Source organism: Neopelma chrysocephalum, unplaced genomic scaffold (assembly GCF_003984885.1).
Source record: "Neopelma chrysocephalum unplaced genomic scaffold, ASM398488v2 Primary Assembly neopelma1_87, whole genome shotgun sequence".
Taxonomy (NCBI): Eukaryota; Metazoa; Chordata; class Aves; order Passeriformes; family Pipridae; genus Neopelma; species Neopelma chrysocephalum.
Genome location: NW_020897749.1, coordinates 702,938 through 724,998, shown reverse-complemented (window position 1 = coordinate 724,998; position 22,061 = coordinate 702,938). Strand labels below are relative to the sequence as shown.

At 49.7% G+C, this 22,061-nt stretch overlaps 1 long non-coding RNA gene across 1 annotated transcript; it reads left to right on the top strand.

Moving 5' to 3' along the window:
* The first annotated feature begins 5,857 nt into the window (after positions 1-5,857).
* LOC113972010 lies at positions 5,858-7,299 on the top strand. Its single transcript, XR_003535732.1, has 3 exons — positions 5,858-5,940; positions 6,463-6,560; positions 7,019-7,299. It is a non-coding gene; the product is annotated as an uncharacterized LOC113972010 (long non-coding RNA).
* Positions 7,300-22,061: the final 14,762 nt, after the last annotated feature.

Here is a 22,061-nt window from a genome sequence, read left to right as displayed (position 1 = left end):
AGAAATGGTCTGGAAAAGAGGATGACCGTGAAGCAAAGAAAGGTAACATGAAGTTAGTCAAGGTGTTAGTAACAAGGGCTGGCTCTGATGAAATGCACAGGGCATTATGAGACTGTGTGATGAAACAGCAGATGACATTTGTGTAGGTGACTGTGAAGAGAGGTGCGGTGGCAAAAATAGATCGGCCTCAACTTCACGTGTAAAATGAGAGAAGCCTCAAATGGCAAGGAAAGGATTGGCAGTGGCTGGGCTTTCCTTCTCTTCCTGCTAAGAGCAGAGGCATGCTGACAAAGCCTGCTGGCAGCAGCCTTAAAATGAAAGGAAAGGAGGAGGAGCATGGTTTTCACACAACGTAAAGTTGGAAAGCTCCTTGTTATGGGACGTTGTGCTGTAATTTTGTGTTTCCCAGGAGAAAACAATCGATGAAGGAACCTACTGAGCATTGCTGACCATGAAGGAGGCCTTTTGGTAAGTCCTGGAGCAGTGGGTTGGTAGAGGTTTGGGGAAGTATCACATATGCCTGCTCTGCTTTTGTCTTCTGCTTCAGGTCTGTGCTTTTGGCCGTTGCTCAGTCAAGGAGAGGAGGTAGATAGTCCAACCATGCAGGCTTTTATAATGTCCTTATTCCATGTTTACTTCGATACCAAAAAAAAAGGGCTCCTACCCATTTAAACATTCACATTTTCTCTTTATTTTACACCACCTAACAGGTTTTTTTTTTCTAAAAATGCTTATAAAAGCATTAGAATCTCCTTTCAGCACAGTAAATCATGTCAATCTGTAGGCCACTAGGCAAGATGAAGCTTTTAGACTATCCATTATCCTTTCTTTCTCTACAGCATCTTCCATTCAAGGACTTCACACTATCACAATAGCATAGTTGGGAATTTTCTCTGCTTAACAAATGAGGGAACTTGGATATAGCGGTTTGCTGTGAAACAGGCAAAGAAATCAGAAATCTGCTTTTTTAGAGCACCTCTAAAGAAAGAGACAGGAGGAAACACTGACTCTAAAAGTGAGAATCAAAGGGAAAATCTCTCTGCTGGATCCCAAATAAGTTTCCATAGAAACAGATTTTTCTGAGAATGAATAACTGCAGTATGAAATTAAGATTGTGGATCTAATTCTGCAAAATATTTAAGCATGTTCTTTGCTTATCCCTATTCAGCTCAGGATGCAAGCATATGATTTTCATGGAGGCTTATGTGCTTTATTTGATGGAGGTAGAAATAAGGATAAGCTGTGCTGAAGTGGGATCTGGGCTTTCCTGTGCTTCTTCCTTGTCACTGACAAACTTGCAACTTATTTTTTTGTGACAGCATGTGTTGCATTGCTGCCAAAAGTATAGGCCCCATTGCCTCAATCTGAGAGTTCAGCACAAAGTTCCATCAGACTCTTGCCACTACCAGGGAGTGGAGTCAGCAGAGCATTTGCATTGCTGGGTACTTTATTGTTTTGTTAATTAACTTTTTTTCTATTTACGTGCAGATTTAATTTTAAATGGGATATTTATTCTGTAAATGAATGCCACGGTGATTATCAGATAATTAACTTGAGAATTGATGGCATAAGAAGTTGAGATTTGCTCATAATCTGTCTTTTGTGCACCTCTATTTGTGGCCCATAGATATTTTAAAGACAGGATAGGTTCTTAATATTTTGCATGCTAATTGCTTTTATTGTGACTGTGTGCTGGTAAATGATTGGGTTTAGTTTAAGCTATTTAAGATTATTTTGAATATCTTTTTTCCCTCCTCTCTGTTGTGACTTCATGCTCAGCTGAATTAATAGGACAAATAAGGTTTGACTCAAAGTTTTATTTCCATTTACTGTACTTGGAACAGATGAAGCTCTTGTGTAGCCAAGCTGTGGCTGCTCTTCTTCATGCAAACTTTCCATGTTCTTATTCCCTCTTTATTTCACATTGTCTTCCTGCTCTTTATTTGAGGAGGTGTGTATTTGTTGACCCCTCCCAAGCCTTTGCCAGCAGCACTATAGAGCCCAAAAAATGAACTTAAGCCTAGTGATAATAGTGCTTTGGGACTCTCTTGAGACAGTGAAGAACAAATAATCCTCATGGAAATTGCATCTAGTTTTCTTGTTCCCTTTCTCTGAGCCCTTGTGCTTGTCCCAGCCAAAATAAACTCTCAAGGCATTTAAACCATCCATCTTAATGTAGTGTTCAAACATGGAATCTATTGACTTGCTTGAGTCCAGATGAACAATCTCCCCCTGCTTGTCTCCCACCAGTGCCGTGGCTGCAGGGGGTTCTTGCATGCACTGGGGTGGTGATGGTCACTGATGGTGAAGCTGCTGCTGGAGCTGAAACTGGAGGTGGAGCAGCAGGAGCTGAAACTGTCCCCTTACACAGCTGGGCTTCTGTTTTCCCTTACAGCTGGAATGTGTACTTTCTCAAAATTTCCTGTGGAAGACGCTTCATCTCCCGGAGATTTGGTTGTTCCTCAGTGCTTGCTGAGAGCCACACTCGCTTTGCAGGCATCTCCTCCTTCCTGCTTTGGGGCAGACTTTTTGTTTTGTCAGTGCCTTCCACGCTGTTACCATCAAAGGTGCACACCAGTGATGGCAGAAGTTATGTCTATCCTTTCAGCTCCAAGCTCTTTAAGGTGTGAGGAAAGGATGCTGTCGAAGGAAATTACATTCCTTCAGCAAAACCACCGAGGGGAGCCTAATGGACAGTCTTTCTCCTCGGAGGATTTCAAATCCCTGAGGAGGCCGTGACCTATGTCAGAGTACAAAGTCTTGAACAGATTTGCATGGGGAAAGCAACTTTCAACACCCTTTTGCTGCCTCCTGCTCCTGCACACTCGGCAGCGGCGGCCACCCAGCGCAGAGGCTCACCCTGCCCACCCCCCAGCCAGGCTTGCCCTGGTGCCCCCAGGAGGCACCTCAGGCCCCTGGGACAAGCTGTGGTGCTGTGCACACCTTCCTCCACGCTTCAGACCTGAGCCAGAGGGGTACATCCCCACCCAAACCAGCTCTTCTGGCCCCCCAGCCAGGCACGTTTCCCCTCTGAGGTTGCAAAGCCTGCTGTTCTGCACGCCCACTTGAAGTCACGAGGATGGATAAAAACAATCTATTTTTAATCCAGTGCGAGATCTCTTACTCTTGGCTATTTTTTCCATAATTGGTTCTGTTTTCTGCTAATGATCTGAAATTTAGCATCTATTTCTGCCTCAGATATTTGGATAACTGGTGATAAGGAAGATTAAGACTGTTGATAGCAGTGAAGGCTGCAGGACATATGGATGCTGCAGGCCTGTTAGTGATAGACAGAAAGTTGTTTGGAGGCAGCGGGACAGATTGTCTGGGATTCCTGGCTTAGTAGCAATGAAAGACTGATGAGGTAAGTAGTGCTGGGAAAATCCTGTTAAGGGAAGGAAAAGAGCAGACTGGAACTGATGATCACTGGACGCGCTGTATTGAATATACAGTTTCTCTACAAAACTGAATTCACTATTGGCACAGAAATGGGATTCGTACTTCTCTCCCTACTCCACTTGCTTCATTAGCAGGCTTGTAAGGCACTCTGAACTTTCCAGCATTTAGTAATGGATTAGGACCAAAAACTTCGTGGCAATTGGTTCGGGTTTGGATTGGACATTTCCACCTCCATCCCGTTTGCAGATGCCGTGGCACGGGATGAAGGATTCAGAACAATATCCCTAGGTCCGGTCTCTGTTGATATCATGGAGGTCAGAAGCTCCAGTGTAGAAATGTTCCTTGCTGAGCTGTAGGGGAGCTATTTCCAAATTCAGGCAGGGCGCTAAGGGCACTAGAAATGTGTGCACACACATATGGTGAAACCTCTGGATAACTACCAACACCATCACTCCAACACTGGGAACTGCCCTGTAGCTGGAGCCCATGTTTCCATGTTGAGCATGTTTTGCAGCTCTCTTTCTAAAGCACTTCCCTGGCTCTGTTTGGTCAAAGGGTCGTTGTGTTACTCTACAATGAGTAGATGAGCTGTGATTTCTTTGGGACAGGGTTGGGTCTGGTGATTTGTGTGCTGCTGTGAGTGTAAGAGTTGTGTGATCTCATGGTGAAAGGTGATTACTGTGAAGTGCAAAGGGACAGATTAGGATAAATGACACAGAGGAGTCTGTATCCAAGAGCTGAGTATGTGGGTGTAATATCCAAAATCCTTCAGGTATGTTCTTAAATACATCCTCTTCCATTCCCTGCACCTTTCTGATTAGTGACAGCAAACTGGCAGGGTTGTCTCCCTTTTTATTTTCTGCTTTTTCAGGAGGAGATGGGAGGAGAAGCAAGGGAACAAATCCTTCTGCAGAAGAAAAGAAGCAGCAAGGGGTCTGCAGACAGAGACAACGCTTCTCCTGTCAAGGGCATGTGCTGTCTGGTCATGGTAGAGTCGTGATTCCTTCTGGTGAGAGGCAGGGGAGGGGATCCTGGGAGGGATAGCTGGAGGCACTGTCCCTGGGTAGCAGGGGAAATGCCTGTGAATGGGGATGCACAGGGGCCAGGAGGGGTGAGGACCTGGAGGGAAGCTGGGGTCTGGAGATGGAGCTGGTCTCAGAAGCACAGGACAGCCCAGGTTGGAAGAGACCTTGAAAAATCATCTGATTCAACATTTCATGGGAAAGAGAGAGTAGATGACATTATCTAGCACCCTGTCCGGTCATGTCTAGAAAACTTCAAGTGATGAGGGCTCCACTACATCCCTGGAGAGGTTGTTCAAGTGATTCACTGCTCTCACCGTAAAAAGTGTATTTATTATATCAAAATGAAATCTCACCTTGTGCAACTTGTACCATTGCCCCTGTCCTCTCCATGTGGCTCCTTGTGAAGAGAGAACCTCTGTCTAATTTGGAGCAGCCCTTTAGGTACTGGAAAACTGTGATGAAGTCCCCTCCTGAGCCTTTTCCAGGGGGAAAAGATCTAATTACTTCATGTTTTCCTCATATGGTAGGATCTCATATGGTAGCACTTTGATCATCTTTGTGGCCCTCCTTTGGTCCTTTTCCAGTCTGTTCATGTCTTTTTTTGAATCATGGGGACCAGAACTGGATACAGCATGGCTGGATGTGGCCTGAAAAGCACTGAGCAGAGTGGCATGATCACATTTCTATTTTTGCTAGCAGTGTCCCTGTGGATATGTCTTTGTCACTGCAGTGGGGCACTGCCAGCCTGCCCATCGGGACCCCCTGATCCTTGAGTCCCTCCGTGCAGCCAAAGTCAGGAGAGCCCCAGGGAGCAGATGGTTTGTCTGCAGGGTTTGTGTTACTGTGGGGGCACTGCTCAGCTTGGCTGCCTGCCACACTGCAGGGCCTGCACATCCCCACAGGGAGAGGGGAGCCAGCCCAGGCGGCAGGGGTTGTTTGCACGCTGAGGGAGGACAAAGCCATTGCAACGTGGGTCAGGAAGTCCTTGGTGCAACAGGAACCCCAAGGTGCTGTGACGTGTCACCTCCCACCCCTGCGGAGAAGCAGCTTCTCCTTTCTGGTGGGAAGTGCTGAGGCCTGGGGCTGAGGGAGGCCAGCAACACCCACACTGTGGCTCCTGCCTTGCAGATCTGCTGCCTGCCACGGCAGGCCCTGTGAGTACACATCTTCCAGGCAAGGCTCTGTCCAGCTGGCAGGAACATTTGGAAAGCATTTTCCTTGATTCTTGTAAAATGCCATTTTCCTTTTCTTTTCAAAATCTTCCCCATCTCTGAGTTGCATCCCAAGTGTCCTTATAAAGCCATCACTTTCCTGCCTGCCTGCCTGGCCATTTCTGAGCTTTTCATGCATCCTGGGAGTGAGCTGAACACGAGCCTTCCTGTTTCCCTTGCTGCAGCTCAGCACCCTGTCAGCCACAGTGAACCTGCAAGTGTCTTGTCAACTTTTTGCTACTCTTGATATAAACCCTGAACCCCTGTGAAAATCTGGCAGCTGCGTGAGCTGCAGACTCAGCAAGGTGGGCAACATCTGGCAATAGATACATTTGGCCAGAAAGACAACCTGGAAAATGAGAAGGGCCACGTGGTGCTGTGGGAACACTTGCACGTCCCACAGCATCTGGCAGGTTGTGGTTGAATGTGAAGCTATCCTTCTCTTCTGCAAGACAGAGGGGAAGCAGAGCCCACTGAGCATCTATCATCTGATAGACACAAAGTTTGGACTCTGCAGCTAGATATTTTACTTTTTTTAAGGACTGTTGTGAAAGCAGTTGCTCAGAGCATCTCACAACTCTTTTTTGGACAAGCTCTTGATGCTCTTCACTGGACAACATTTTTCCCAGTCTTAGAAGATTGAAATGGGTTTAAGCATGCAGGAGCCTAGAGGTGTAAAAGCACTGATTTTCCAAGTAACCCATACTGTGAGGTCTGCTTAAATATTTGAGCACTGAGTCACCTGTACTTAAAAGAGAGCAATTAAGGAAACTAAATATGTTCTTGAAGGGCTGAATAATTCCTTCACATCTGTTTCCACTACAAAGATGGCTCTGGAGGGGCTTACGCAGATCTTGCCCTTTTCTGGACCAAGAGAAAATAGCACCAGAGACTGAGAGAGGAGCAGCTGGGACAACCAGACTGTGTCAGTCTCATTAAGCTTCCAGGTCATGATGGTTTACAGACAAGAGGTCTTGGGGAAGATGGGGATGAAAGGGCCACATCTCTGAAAGAAATATTTCTCTCATTGAAGAAAAAAGAGCCCCCCCCTAAAAAAAATTGGGGAAAAAAAAAAAAGGAAAAGTTAAAAAGAAAAAGCAGTGTCTGATAAGGATGGAGAATGTCTTACTCACATTTTTAACAGCTCTTGGGATGATGTGGAGAATTACAGGCCTGTTCGACATGCATGCAAATGAATGCAGTGCCTAGCAAATTAGAATTGGCCATGAAGCTGACACAGGTAACGCTGCTCAGGCGCGCAACCTGCAGAGATTCTGCAGCAGGAACCCACATCTGCTGAATTCTTGCAAGTCTTTGAAGAAACCAGTGAGTTAGCTGAAAAGGAAGACCCCTCTGACATAATTTATTTACCTTTTTTGGCAGGCTTTGTGCAAGTTCACGTTCAAGACGTGGCTGCAGGCATCCGGCTAACAGTGGAGGAAGTGGCTTATCTCTGTGGCTCTGACACCCGCTAGGACGTGAGCAGGTGGTCAGCAGTGGCATGGGATGAGGTGCCAGTGGCGTGGCTTGATCTCCCACGGTAACCTCTGGGGACAGGGAGAAACGTGCTGAAGCTGCAGTGAGGCTCAAGAAAGAGGAGAAGTGGGTGGAAGACCTGTGAAGGAGGAAGCAAGGGATTCAGTTGGAGGGTAGAAAGAAAAGGAGCTGACAGGAAGGGGTACCTGTCCCAAGGGTGGTGCTGTAAAGAGGTACTGAGGGGTGAAAGTCGTTGTCTCCTCAGCATTGTGTGTTTATGTCCCTGATGCTGAAGACCTGGGTGTGTGGGACACAAGCAGGCTGGCAGCAGGGACAAAGCTGCTTTGCCAGGCGATTTCAGGGGTCTATCTTAGACCAGTCCCACAGGAAATGCTGAAGGAAATTCAGAATAGGAGATGATCCAGAAAAACAGTATGTGGGGAGAAGAGAGTACCCCCTTCTTGGTAACATCTGAGTCGATAACCTCCAGGCACAGAGGACTGGGCTCTTGCTGAGCCACCGAAGCACATCTGATCAATAGCTCAAAGTCCCGACTTGCACATTAGCAGAGTCAATTATCAGCTCTGCCCTCTGCTTCCTTGATTATTATTTCAGCATGTAGCAGCTGCTTCACAAGCGTTATGGCCCATCACACTCTGAAGGGACTGAGTTAAATGCAGATTATTGACCGATGAGGCCATAAGAATGTACTATAAAATATACAGCCATGTTCACCCATAAATCCCCAACGAGAGTGCTTTTCAAAGCAATTTCTCCTATGGTGGGACTCTGGGTCACTGTCAAGGCCATGAAAAATGTTTTTTCCGCCTTATTCCTGCCATCTCCTCTGTGGTGGTGGTGTCTCTCTTGGAACTGCATCTGCCCATGAATGCATGGTTCTGCCTCCCTCGAGCTGCTCATTGGGGCCCCTGGGCCTCAGCAGGGACACTTGGGGCATGGGTGATTCTGCACGTGGGCAAGGTGAACTGTAATTAATGTTTCTGCTCTGGCCCCAGGTCTTCTGCTGCTCCTGAGTTTCCCAAGTTGCTTCAAGTTCCTCAGTTTTGGCTCAGGTTGTGGGCTTACATTTTGCAGCAGCCTGAATCCTGGCTAGCACAGGCAGGTTAGATCATGAGTTGTTTGAACACTAGGTAGTGACAGCTTTCCCTGCTCTGCCAGTCTGATATGCTGCTGGCCATCAGCCACGTGCTTCATGGAGGCAGGCGAAAGTGTCGGGGTTGTTTTGGTTTGCAAATCTCCTCAGCTTCAGGATACAAATCTATGTCAAGGAAAAGGGTGCGTGTCCTTATGGTTATGAACTGGGAGTGCTGTGTGTCTATACTGAAAACCTCTCTCCTCTGAAGATGCTGGCAGCTGGGCCAACAGCTCATTAGAGCTTAGTGGTGTCCAAAACCTTTAGAGCAGCCTGGGCTCATCCTGGGCAGGTTGATAGTCACTGCAAGCATAGCACACACTCTGACAGCTCCCATCCCACTTCTGATCTAGCAGCTAGGCATAGGAGAATATCACTTGTTTTGACCACTGCCCCCAGGCTGAGGCTCGCTGTTTTACCCCAGGCGGTAAAGTTTCGTGCCCTTGAAGCTAGATCCCTGCTGCTGGCAGCCTGCTGAGGCTTCCTTACTGCTTCTAAGGGTTTCTTGATCTGCTTCTCCCCAGGGTGCTCCCCTTCCAAGGACAGGAGAGGATTTCACGTGCTTTGAGCTGGAGAGAGAGCTAATTTAGAGCTTGGCGCATTACAAAAGTTTTGGGGTTTTTAGTATAGTTTGGACATGACTCTAGGATGGTTTCTTTCCTAAGCTTTCCCAAGTGCAGCATCCTGGCCACAGGTCTGATTGCAAGTGTTTTTAAAACCTTTTGCTGTTGGAGCCACTGAGATCCTTGGGGTCAGGCACTTGTGAGTTCCCAGGGAGGCTTGAATCTGCCAGGCTGGTGCCAGCAGACCTAGGGGAGTCCTGCTGATCACAACTCTTGGGATCTGGTCCTGAGCCCCAGGTACTGCAGCCTCTTCAATTCACACAGAGAAAAGCATAAAGAGGTGTTCCTTGTTGTTGCAGGGGCAGCACGGAAACTCTGTGGATGTTTCTTGGAGGCGAAGAATAAACTTCCTGTTGTTTTCTACACTGGTATTTACTGCTGTGAGAGGTGCCTGGCCTTCAAAAAGGACCGTGATGGCTCACTGATTGTGCTGGGAAGCAGAGATGATCAGAGGAGTAACAAGAGTTGCTTCATGTAACGGGGGGTGGAAGAGAAAGGGACGGGCTGGCCCCTGAATAACAATGCTGTGGGAGTCTGGGCAGGATGGCCAGGGACCAGGGAAGTGGGAGCTGTGTTCTCAGCCTTGCTCCCCATCTTTGAGAGGGTGTTCTGGTCTCAGCACTGCCTCACAGTTCAGACCTGTTCTTCTAACTTTCACGGAGGAAGGAGGTGACTGTCATGGGGGCAACCAACAAGGCTGATACAGTCATGTTGTGTGTTTGTGTCTCACTCCAGCTACCTCTGAAGAAGTTAACACAGTTGTACTGCTTGGTCCATGTCCTGTCCCTTGTCCCACCCATGTTTTCCCCCCTCTGTAAACTGTCCCAGGAAGGGCTGTGCACAGCAGCCCACGGCAGGGCCACCGAGGGGCAGCTGGTGGAGCGGTTGCAATAGGATCACATCATGTCTTTGAGAGCTGTGAACTCCCTGGTGTTTATATTCTTTAGCTCCCTTTTCATCTCGTTTTGTGTTCCTGGGGCTGTTTGTCTGTTGACACACATGCTTGCCCTCAGCTGTGTCATGCACATTTACTTTCACTGCCAGGATAAATCTCTCATACCATCCCTGCATAAGCTCCTCTCCTTTCCCTTCTCTTCCATGCCCTGCATACACTTGAAACACCTTTGTTTAAACATCCTGGAAAAAGAGGTTTCCTGGTGATAGAATTGTCTCCATATCAAGGACATCACCGCAGCAGGGCTGAACTCATCAAGGAGGAACACAAACTTTTGAAGACTGTCCAGGAAAGGATCACTGTGAAGTGACCTCTGTCCCTTCAAAGGCCCGAGGTATGGGGGAAAGCCAGTGAGCTACTGATTGGGGTTTTTTTCTTGCCTTTCATTGTTGTAGAAGTCTAGCCAGCTTAGAGACTCATAATTGCCTCAGTAACCCACCTGGAGATCCAAACAGTATCCCCAGCACGTTATGTATGCACTGATGTTCATTGTTGCGTCTGCCTGCTCTAGAAATGTCAGGCTACACGTGGTGAGAGTCCCGTGGTGTGATGTGAAACCTCCACATGAAGTGCAAGCAACTGAAACCACACGACACCAGCACATGTTGACCACGTGACACTTCCAGTCCTGCAGCAATGTTCAGAACAGCTTCCTTTCACTTCTCTTAACACCTTCTATGACCCCACAGTCAGACTCGTGTGCTACACCCGTAGCTGTCACCTGGTTGACGTTGATGGGTGCATGCCAGACCCACACTGTTTTATACAGTGATCTTCAGGTTGAATCTTCTCACAGCTCCCTGGTCACCTTGGATATGTTCTTCCCTTCAGCCTGAGGCGGTCACCTGAATACCAACACGCAAGTATGGAATTGAATCTGGTTATGTTGGCTCCTGCAGGGATGCAGGTTAGGCTCCCATAACCCTAACTGTGTCCTTTGATGTCTGAGGCATGTGAAAATACTTCAGTTTTTGGAGAGGAAGAGGCTGGCAGGGAATACAAATGAGGTTTGCTAAACCACAGAGGCAGGAAACAGGGAATTGTTATTCTCCCAACCCTGCAACGTGGCCACTGTGTGACACTCGCTGAGACTCCTACACCTCTTTGGAGAAAAGCTACAGGAGGAAGCAGCTCTTCTTCACGCAGCAGGGCCTGGATACCTGACCTTCTCTGACCCCCAGGGAGGCAGGCAGCCCCAGCAGGCTCAGGCAGGGTGAGAGGCATTTGAGGACCACACGGTCAGGACTGGGATATTCAAAGGGATGGGAAGTGCCCTCTCACAGCCCTAACTGTGAGAGGATGGGAGCTGTGGGAGGATGGTAGGGACAGACCCTAGGAGTGGTTGACTCCGTGTACTCTTTCTCATGGCCACAGTGGGGGATTGGGCTAGACAGCCCATCAGTGTGACCTGCACAGGCATTTCCTAGGAATCTAATCCCAAGAATTAAAACCTTGAGAGAAATCTCCCTCTCTCCGAACAAAACCGAGGATTTGGAAGCTGAGAGGTAATACAGACAGAGGGAATTATCGGGAGGTTAAACATGAGAAATCACACTGGTGTCCTCAATCTTTCTGCTCCCGATTGCTCCGCTGTGGCAATGTTTAAGATTGTGTCCTGCTGGGTGATGCCTCATCTTTCCCACTGCAAAACAGGGGCCGTGGTTTGCGGTCGAGGGCCCCACTGGTGGCAGTGACCCAGAGAGAAATGAACAAGCTGAAGCCTCTGATTAAAAATGCCCCCTTTGGGGAGGGAGGACATGCTTAACTGTGCCCTGGAGAGCCGTAACTGCCTGGTGGCAGCTGAGCAAAGGCCAGCGTGGCGACGGGGGTCTCAATCCTCTCTCTGCTTGCCCACATTTGTGGAAATATAGGATATAAGTCAGGGAGACCTTAATATAGCTGAGACTGCAACCCTCTCAATCAAATTTCATTGCAACTTGAAAAAAGGGCGGTGAGAACACATCTGTGAGGGTGGGCAAAACACTCTCAGGCCTCCTTACTGACGAAACCAGCCAGGAAATAAAACCTCACCTGGAGTGAAGCTTCATCCAGGGGTGCTTTTGAGGCTGGCAGCTGCAGGGTGGCTGCTGACACCGCCCAGCCATGCGGGGGTGGCACTGCCTGCCTGCTGCCAGACAGGCTGGTGACTCCACTGGCACATGAACGCATGCAGGCTGCAGCTGCCAAGCCCTCGATCAGATGTGTCAGCCGGGAGGTGCTGGAGGGGAAGGAGAAACTCCCTCCGTGGAGCAGAGGCACCATTGGCCCAGCCTCAGCAGAGAGACATGGTTGTTTATAAAGCATGGCTGAAGCACATGCAATCTCCAAATAAGCAGGAAAGACTTACGGATGCTCATGCCTGCAGATTGCAAGGCAGGGGAGAGGTAAGGCAGCCACATCTGGAGATCGAGGCTGGAGTGGCTGGTGACACAGAGTTGAGTTGCCTGGTAGAGGAGAGGGTTGGGATGGTGCTGCTTGGATTGTGTACAGGGAGGAGAGTGGGGCACGGCTCCTGTGTGTGTGAGAGGGCTGGGGCTGCGTGCTCCCTGGCATTCCAGCAGCAGCAGCAGCTTGGTTGTCAGACTGGGGAAGGTCTTCATCATGCAAAGCTAGCTGGTCCAGCTGCCAGGCTAGTCCAAATCCCTCAGAGTAGAGAGCAGGGTTTGGTGATGCAATTCCCTGCATGAGCCTCTGGACTGGAGGGGAAGGTGAGGGCACTTGCCAGGAAAAGCGAAGCTGGGCAGACAGACAGCTCCCACGTCTGGGCTCCAGCACTAAGTCCCCTCCCGGAGCATTGGGCTGTTGGTCTGAGCCCTGTTTTCCAGGGGGGCTCTGCTTGCTCAGCTCTCCCACGCTCCAGGAGGCGTGCCTGGAGCAGTGGTGTCACGGTTTTAATAACATGTGGGTGAGCTCAGCTGTTAGGCATAGATGAGGAACGGGTGGGCTCTCTGCTCTATAATTTAAAAGCTGACTTTTGTTTAGCTGTGACTGCATCACCACCGTCTGGGAGCACCAAAGCCCCTGCTGGGGCTTCTAGCTCAGCAGTTCTCTGTCCTTGCTTTGTAGTTCCATGGGGACACCTGTCCTGATCTTTGGGTCTGAGGCATGTGAGTCCCCCATTTGCTGACAGTCCTGCTGAAGCAGTGCTGGCTATTGGCTCTGGCTGTCCCTGAAACAGCCCTGTGTAGCTTCCTAGGCAGCTGGTCCTTGAGGTGATGCAGCCTCCTGCATCTTCATCATCCTCTGCCTGTCCTGCTCACAGAGAGGTTTGGGAGAGCACCACTGCTGTGGGAGCCCCAGGGCATGTATGGAAAGCCTGGGGAGCCCTGTGGTCAGAAGGAAGGGCCTGTTGTCCCCATGCCTGAGCATGGGGGAAAGTCTCCAAACCTCCTGAACTGCCACAGCGGTGAAACTGTTCCCCTCCTTGCTCTTGTGCTCCTCTGCCAGCATTCGACATGGAAATGGTCCCGATTTATTCTGGAATAATAGGATGAAATGGTGCAAAGGAAAATTTTACACTGAGGATCGAGATAAATTGCCCAGAGCAAAGTCAGCCAAGAGAAAGGAGGGGGGAACTCCATTGCTCTGGTCACTCTGAGGACCAAATATCGCAGTGGAAAATGTTGAAAGCGAGGAGATGCTGGCCAGGGAGCGTTGGCTGAACTAAAAGGGGTGGATGCTGACCTTCTCGCAGCCTCCAGGGATTTACTGGCGGTCGATTCAGCGCTTCCCAAAATCTCACATCGCTCCTTGCCCGCGCCACCCCAGGCTGCCAGGCAGTAGAGGCAGGCGGCGGCTCCCGGTGGAGCCCGGCCCGGCTCCCGGAGGGTTTTTGGCCGTCTGGCACCATCTGCTGGGGTTTCCCGGGACACGGAGCGGGCTGCGGGAGGCGGCAGCGCCCCGGGGCAGGAGCGCGCTGGGGCAGCGACGGCTCCCAGGGCAGCTCCGCGCTGGCTCTGCCGGGGGGATGGAGACGCCAGAATCGCTGATCGGAAAAGACCGATACGGTCACCGAATCCAGCCGCTAATCCGCGCCCCCGAGTGCCACATCCCCACCCCTTTCGAACACCTCCAGCGATGGCGATCCAGGGTTCCCGGGACAGCCCATTCTGACGCCTGGCCGCCCTTCCAGGGAAAAGGTGTGATGGGTGAGACATTGGCCTTGCACAGACGCCTTACCTGGGGCTTGGGTTTTTGCCTGGCTTTCTCCATAGCAGGAATTCACCCGTGTAAACCAGGTTTTTCCCTTTCACTTGGGTAAGTATTTTTAGTCTCCCTGACTCTCTCACTACAGCTCCCCCCATACAACTTGAGGCCATTTCCTCTTGTTCTATTGCTTGTTACTTCACGCTCTCCTCCTCCTCCCGATCACTGCTTTGCAGTCAGTGTGTCCTCAGTAGCATGGTGCCAAAGGTCCCATCTTTACAGACCCAGGGCCAGCTTCCAGCTCAGGTCACCCTGGTGGCCCACCACTGGTTCACCTGGTTTAGCCAAGGGGCTGGGACCTGGCCACACACAGACCCTTGGCTTTGGAGAAGGTGTCTCCCTTTTCTTGGGCTTGGCAAGGTCAGCTTTTTTGCTGCTGAGTTTCCCTCACATCCCTTCCCTTTCTCCTGTCCCTCCTTGCCCAAAGGCGGTGGTCACTCCTGTCCCAGTACCTGGTTTGCTGCCCAAGCACTCTTGATCTGTGCTCCAAGCAATGAGAAGGCATCCCAGGGCCACTGGGATGGGGAGAGTCCTAGGATAGATGGAGATGCCCTGACACAAGTGTTTCCTCTTCCAGATGGGCCCCTGCTGGGGGGGGTGTCTGCTGGGCCTTGCATTGCCCCCTCAGAGAGGGCTGGGAAGGAGCAGCACACCTTGAGGAACACATCTCTGCCTGGCTGATCTGGAGAAGCCACCAGCATCTCTGCTGCCTTTACCATGAGGTAGCTGGGCAGCAAGAGCAGCTCCTGGTTGCAGATACACTGCCTGCCTCTTTCCAATTTTGTCCAAAGCTGCTGGATGAAGCTGTGCCCCACACAAGCCTGTGCCCCACACAAGCACTAGACAAGAGATGTCCCGGATTTGCATGCGCTTGTCCTTACTGGGGGCTCCAGCAGAGGAGGAGGGAGAGAGGGAGGGAGATGGAGAAAGGCAGAAGTCTGCCTCCAGCAAGACAGTCTGCACAAATGGACTGGCTTATAAATGAATTTATAAGTTAAAATTGGCCTATAATGAGAGAGTTACTGAGAAAAAAAGGACTGTGCACTGCAAACCACTTAGGAATCGGAGATCTCGGTACATTACGCAAAGCCAGAGGGGAAATGCTGGATCCTGTGAGCAAAGGCATCACAGATTGCTCCGAGCAGTGACAGGCAAGTTAAGGCCAGTTTTGTTGCCTACCCTGGAGTCCTTCACTGGCCCTGGGTGCCTTCCCCAAAATGCATTCCCCTCTGATAAAATCGTAAGAGCACCAGGCTCTTGAAACTGCTGCTAAATGCCATCATTAAAAATGGTTTTATTTCAAGGCAGCTTTTACTAGTAATGGTTCTCGAGTTAGTTCTCCAGAGGAATATGGTTGTTTTAAGTTGGTTTTTTTTTTCTAAAAATAAAGCAGTCTCCCAAGCCCACTGCTGTGGTTGGGCTTTGTGCTTACAGGCTTCTGTAGACAGCTTGCTTAATGAATGAAGATGTGAGGGAAGAAGAGCTTTTCAATGAGAAGGCTGAGTGCTTCCCAGGGCTGGAACAGTAAACAAGATGTAAGCAGTGATTGAAAATATGACATCCTCCCTAACATATATGCAGGATCAATCTCACTTTCTGAATTCTTTGAAATCAGAGGAGAAGTTGGTGTCCCTCCATGCACGTAACCCATGGGTTATCTGATTAGGACGCGTGCAAAGATTTGGGCTTGTCTAAATTATGTGCAGCCAGTATGTGTGAAGAAAGTTCAGCGTATGATTTCCTTCTCCCAACAGCCACCTGACCCCCAAAGCTGTCCAGAAACCTCTTGCCAGATTTCATCCTCCCCCAGCAGCTGACCTTCACCTCAGAGCTGCCTTTCTGAGGTGCAGGGAATAAGCATTTCTCTCCTTTGAGTCTGTAGTGATGCCAGGTCCATCCCCAGCTTTGCACATAAGGTGTTCACGCTGTCTTGTCACCGACTGTGTCTCACTCCAGTGCCTACAACCAGGGGCATGAGGGATGGAGACCAAGCAAGCTCACCAGGAGGGCCTGTTTTTCCCTCATGCCTCCCCAGTGCCTCATTCCATGGTAAATCCACTCTTTTCATGAGGGAAAGCCACACTTTTCTTGAAAGCTTAGAAAGCCTGGCCCCTTCCTAGCCAGGTGTGCTGCTGTCATGCCTGGTGACCTGCTCTCCTTGCCTGTACAAAGCTGCCTCTCCTTTCAGGGCTGCTGCCTCTGGGAAGATTCTGCCTTTCCCACAGTCTGACCTGGCATTTCTCTTCCTGTGTTGGGAATGTATTAGCATATTTTCTCTCCTTACTGTCACATGCAGCTATAAAATGTGCTCTCACACAACTGGCCTGGGAGTTTCCAGAGACCACTAATAGAAAGAGAAAAACAGCATCTATATAAAGAAAATCAGCCTCAATATTCATCTGGCATTGCTCAAAGCTGAAGGGCTTCAAACCTCCTCTGCAACAGGGAGGTCTTAGGCAGTGGGAAGAAATACCAAGCAAGGAATAAGAGCCAGGAGGCCTTGCTACAGCCTCTGGGCAAGTGGCAGCCTGTGAAGACCCAGGGCAGGTCCTACGTGCAAGAGGACGTGCAAGACATCCACTCCCTGAACTCCCCGGTGCTCACTGGCACCACTCTTGTCCCTCCAGAGCATCAGGCTCACAGGGCAGCAGCAAACCTCTTGGGATGTCTGCTGGGTCCCATTTTCCCAGGGAGTACACAGTACAGACAGACATCAGCTTTCTGGAGTCATTTTTAAATGAGTTCTCCCATCAGAAATGGGTCTCCAACTTGTGCAGGATGAAAGGGGACTTGGGAGGACGTTGGCGTGCATTGACCCAAAAATGCACATCAAAGAGGATGCATTTGGTATCAGCCAGAAACCCAACAGAAATGTCTTTGTGGACACAAATCTCCTGTGGATAGAAGTGAACAACTAAGGTTCTCTGGCTATTACCTCTCCTGGGAACATCTGAGATAACACCGAGGCATGATTTTTTTCTTTTTCTTTAAAGTGCAGCGCATCTGTGTTTTCTGCTGAGGTCAATTAGAGCTATGGGAGATCAGAGGCTGATGAAAAATGAGTGCCTTGCTATTGTCTTGCCTCCCGAAGTAGTGATTTTTTTGTTTCCTGGGTTATAGTAAAGCACTTACTTGGGAGTCATGTGAAGAACTCCTGTCTCCTCCTGCCTCTTCCTCAGGGCAAGGAGGCAACCAGCTGGCTAGATCCCCTCCTGAAGGAAGACAAAAGGATGGCAGCTGTTTGGTTGGCCACCTTTTCCCCCACCCCATTCCCTGTGTAGCAGCATGTCCTAGAGGGCACGATCCTGTGCTGATGTGACTCTGCTCTTGGACATTCAGCTGGGCATGTCTCTGATCTGCCTCCTGTGCTGGGGTACAGCAGCAGCTGGAAAAGCACAGTCCTCCCTCCAGAAGCCAAGGACTAAGCAATGCTTGTCTCTCAGCTTACGCTGCATCCTCCTGCTCCCTGTGCCAAGGCTGCTGCATTTTTGTCACTGGGGGAGAGCCAGGCAGCTGTTTGCTGTATGACAGTGCCTGGCTGACATCCCAACGTGTTTTGCTGCTTTCTCATCCTCTACTGACAGACAGATGAGCGGGATTATTTGGCTGAAGGAGGTTTTTCCCAGCACCAGCCTCTCTGGTGGCAGCCTTAGTAAGAGGTCATCGACTTGGCAGTGAAAGAAAGGCACCGCCTTCCCTAGCACTGATACATCCAACAGGGCAGTCCCTGGGCTGGGATCAACCTCCAGAATTACACCAAAATTGGAGAGACCCCTGGACTGATGTCAGCTTGGGAGCTGCCACCTTTCTGCTCAAGGACACACATGGAGAAGCCCATGCAGCCAGGGGCAGGTGGAACCCAGAACTTCTGGGGCACCTGGGAGAGGCAAGTCCCTGCTGCCCTGCTCTGGCTCTGCCTGGGGTAGGAAAGCAAGGATCCCTCAAACCCTGGTGAAAAAGGGGTCCTGAACATGACAGAGTCGACTGTGGAGGAACTTAACACTCACAAAGCATTTCTGAGAAATTCCTCTGTTTGGTACCATACAAAGAAAGTTTGGAGGCCTGGCTTTGGCTACAGCCATGTATGGAAATCTGGAACTGCAGCTGCTGCTGTTAAACCTAAGAGACAGAAGAGAATGTCTGTATTGTTTGGGAGCATTTTAGGCAGGGCTCATTCTATTCTGTCTACAAGTGTAGTAACTGTGGTATCTGCAGGCACAGAAGGAGGGCAAAGTCCTTTTCCTGCACATACAGCACTGGCAGGGACCGTGCTCCTCATTGCTGGCCCCATGAAATGTGCCCTTGGGGGAGAGGGGCCCCTGCAAGTCAAGGAAGAGCTGATAACATCGGTGGTGCGTGGTGGGGGTCCTGGCAGGACACCCTGCTGCTGCATGGGGTGCCTGTAGGATCTCACTGTGCCCATAAGCTGCCTTGCGTCACCTCAGCCTCAAGGCACCAGGGATGGGAGGGTGGGAGGGGGGCTGCACAGCTCCAGAGCTTGGCACCTCCCTCCTGCTTTTGCTTGCAGCGGTTGGAAGACGATACCAGGCGTGTGACAAGTTGATCCAAATGGCCACAGACTGGACAGGTTGCAACATGTGTTTTTAATGCTTCACAAATCCTCCCCTTCGCCGTGCTGTAGCCACAGCTGCCTGACAGGCTTCCCTTCTACAGTTCCACAGAGACTTGCCCTCCCACCTGAGGAGCCCAAAACATGTGACCAGAAGAAGCAGAACAGAGTGTTTTTGCTCTCGAATGCGAGTGAAAAGCAGTAACACTATTAGCAGTAGGCAGACTTTATGTGGCTTAGTTCCCCCTTGCAATCCTCCAGCTGATGTAAGAGACGAGTCTCCAGTGAGGAATGCTGGAGGCTGGACACCAGCTTGACCCTGGTGCAGCCTGCTCCTCTGCAGCCTTTCCCTTGCACCGCTGCTCCATGGCTGGCATGCAGAAATGGCCCTAAGAATGGATGTGTTGTTTCTCTGCTTGGAGCAAGAGGCAGGGCCACTTGCAGGGAACGCACGGCACAGTTTGTCACATGTGACTCTCTGGCTGTGCTGTGTTAGCCACATGTCAGCCTGGTTGGCCCCTGAATGGCTGTAAAGGCAGTACTTGGTGTTTGCATCTGTGGTAAAAGCAGAAGAGGGAAGACCCCAGCTCTCATGAAATACTGATTGCTCAAGGATAGGTAGGCAGGGCAAATGAATCTCTACCTCAACTGCGGGTGCTGGGTGTGGCAGTGCCCACAAGTGAGGCAACCAATCAATATAAATGGATCTAATCAATATAAAGGGCATGTGGGCTTGTAATCTGATGGGAAGGTGAAGTATGCGTTTGTTAGTGGTTTAAAGCTGTGTCAGAAAAAGTTTAGGCTGGGTATTGGGAAGCATTTATGTAGAGAGAGGGCAGTCAAAACTTGAATAAGCTTCTTAGAGTGATGGTTGATGCCCCAACCCTGTCAGTGTTTTAGAGGCATGTAGACAGTGCCCTTAATAACATGCTTTAACCTTTGATGAGCCTCAAAGTGGTCAGGCAGTTGGATTAGATGATCATTGTATGTCCCTTACAACTGAAATATTCTATTCTAATGTGCTCGTGCACAGAGAGAGAGCAGTGGCTGCCTCCTGGTAGAAGGCACACGTCTGCAGTGGTGGTGGAGGGCTCCCTGTGTGCCTGATAATTAAAATAGCACCCCTGAGCTGGTAAAAGGGCTTGTTCTCCGGTCATCCACGAGGCATCCACCCCTCTCTGTGGGACACCACCTGAGCTGGAGCTGGTGCAGAAGCAGGGCTGTGACAAGGTAAGTTGTGTGGGTGATGATACCTTTACAGGCTGTTAATGTTCAGATGCTGGAGAGGAAACTTGGAGACAGGGATAGGAAACCCAGCCCTGGAGTAACAACAAACCAGCCTTAAAGCAGCTCCCAATTCAGGGACTGCCTTCCCTGCCAAACCACAGCAGGGAGCGTCCCCCTGGGAAATGAGGCTGTGTGGTGGGAAAGGGGTATTTGCCAACTGGAGGTTATGCTTTGGTAGAGCCAGAGAACAAAAGCTTTGGGGAAGGGATGGATGAAGCTAAAGGGTGGCAGAGCTGCTGGCACTGCTTTTGGCTTGCTGCTGCTGGAGCTCCTTCTCTCCCAGTTTTGTTGATGGGCACTGTGGTTGCCAAGTGTTTGCTGTGGGTGCCTGGAGAGGTGCCTTGCTCATTCCTGCAGGTCTGGAGTGCAGAGGAAGATGCTTGAAGGAGAGAAAGAAAGCATTAGCTGGTCAAGTTGGTCTGCCCTTAAAACAGAGAGGTACTCTTTGAATACCACAGAACAGGTGTCAGCAGGGTAAGGATGGGAAAAGGACTTTTATTACATTTGTCATTCAGGTATTATAATGATTTCTTACTGCCCTGCAGCTCAGGCAAATCATGGGATGCTCTAAGCAGGGCAACCAGTGTACTGCCTGCACTCCTTGTGCTAAGGGGGTTGCCTGTCAGCCCCAGCTACTTCTCGTCCTTCTTCTGTTGCTCTTTCTTCCCCATCTCTATTCTTTTGAAGGAGACCAGAATTAAAATTAGGGTTTATCACAGCCTGCTTTTGGGAATGGTAGATTTGTAGGGACAGGATTCCCTATGTCGTAAAAGGTAATCACATGTAAATAGCAAAAAAAGAGGCTTCAGTTCTTCCCAGCTATTGGCAGGGTGAGGTCTAGGAGAGCTGACAGCCTGGGGAGAGAAAGGTGTGGAGAGGAAGACATGGCTCCTGGAGGGAGGAATGGCCTCCTGTCTGCTTTTGCATGGCTGTTATGCTAATGTAGAAGAGCAGCCCTCAGGCCGTGGAGTCCTAAATCTTGAGCTTGTTATTAAAACCTAATGTACACAGCTCTTCACAAAATAAGAGAATGCCTGTGCTGTGTTGTCAGGAATGCGTTTTGGAGGCTCCTGTAGTGCTTCTCCCAAGGGAGAGGGGTGTCTCTGTGCTTTTCTTTGCCCTTGTCATCTGCTGAGGCCCAGCAGAAAAACCCTCCAGCAGCGGGGGAAGGCTTTCTTGCAACAATCCTTATCCATGGGGACCAGGATTAAGCTACAGTACTCTGCAACTCATTTACCACACTCCACCAAACAGCCTTTGGTTGGTAATAATTTTCACTCACTGCAGTTTTGTGTTTGGAGAATTAATTGCTTTAATAAGGAGCTTAATTAGAAGTGCAAAAGTAGAATAAACGGCAGAAATGTTGGATAAGTGTTGAAGACCATTTCCATAAAGAGTGATGCTGCCCCGCCGCCCTCCCAGTAGGAAGGGGTGTTAGGGCAGGGGGATTGCACCTCTGTGCCCTGCAGCCTGGATTCACACCTTGCTGCTGCTTCTCCTAACAAAAGCCACCCAGCAATGACATTGTCTGGGGGCTTGTGCCAGAGGGAACTCTGATCAGATATTCCATTTGGGATCAATATGTTTTTTGCATCCCTTGTGGCAAAACAGCATTTCCAGGCTGCCAAGGGATCTCCATGTGCAGTCCCAAGTTTTTTAATGTCCTGGGATGCTAGGACACCCTAACAAAAGGCCGCAGCCCTCCTGCTGCCAGAGAATAGAGTGATACACCTTTGCCACCCCTCACCTCCAAGCTGTTTGTGCAGCCTGGTCATTCCCACTGGGAAGACGAACATTTCTGACTCCAGCTGAGTTAAAGAGCTTCAGCAACAAATGAACTGCAAGGTAGAAATAGGCTGTTTTCCCTCCACCCCCTAGAAGCAGCTATCAGCAAGGAAAAGAACCCCTCAATTTTCAGGGCAACTGAATCCATTTGCAAATGCATGTCAAGTTCGACAAATAGTTTGGGCTTAAATAATAGAGGGCGGGACTTTTTTCAATCTAAATGTTTTATTCCCACAGTTCCTAAACAAAACATTTCACTTTTTCATTTTGAAAGAATGTTCTGCTTTGAAATATGATTTAAAAAAAAAGGCATAAAACAAAACACAAGCCCTGAAAATGAATTAAATGTCACTGAATTTTTGTGTCAAAAG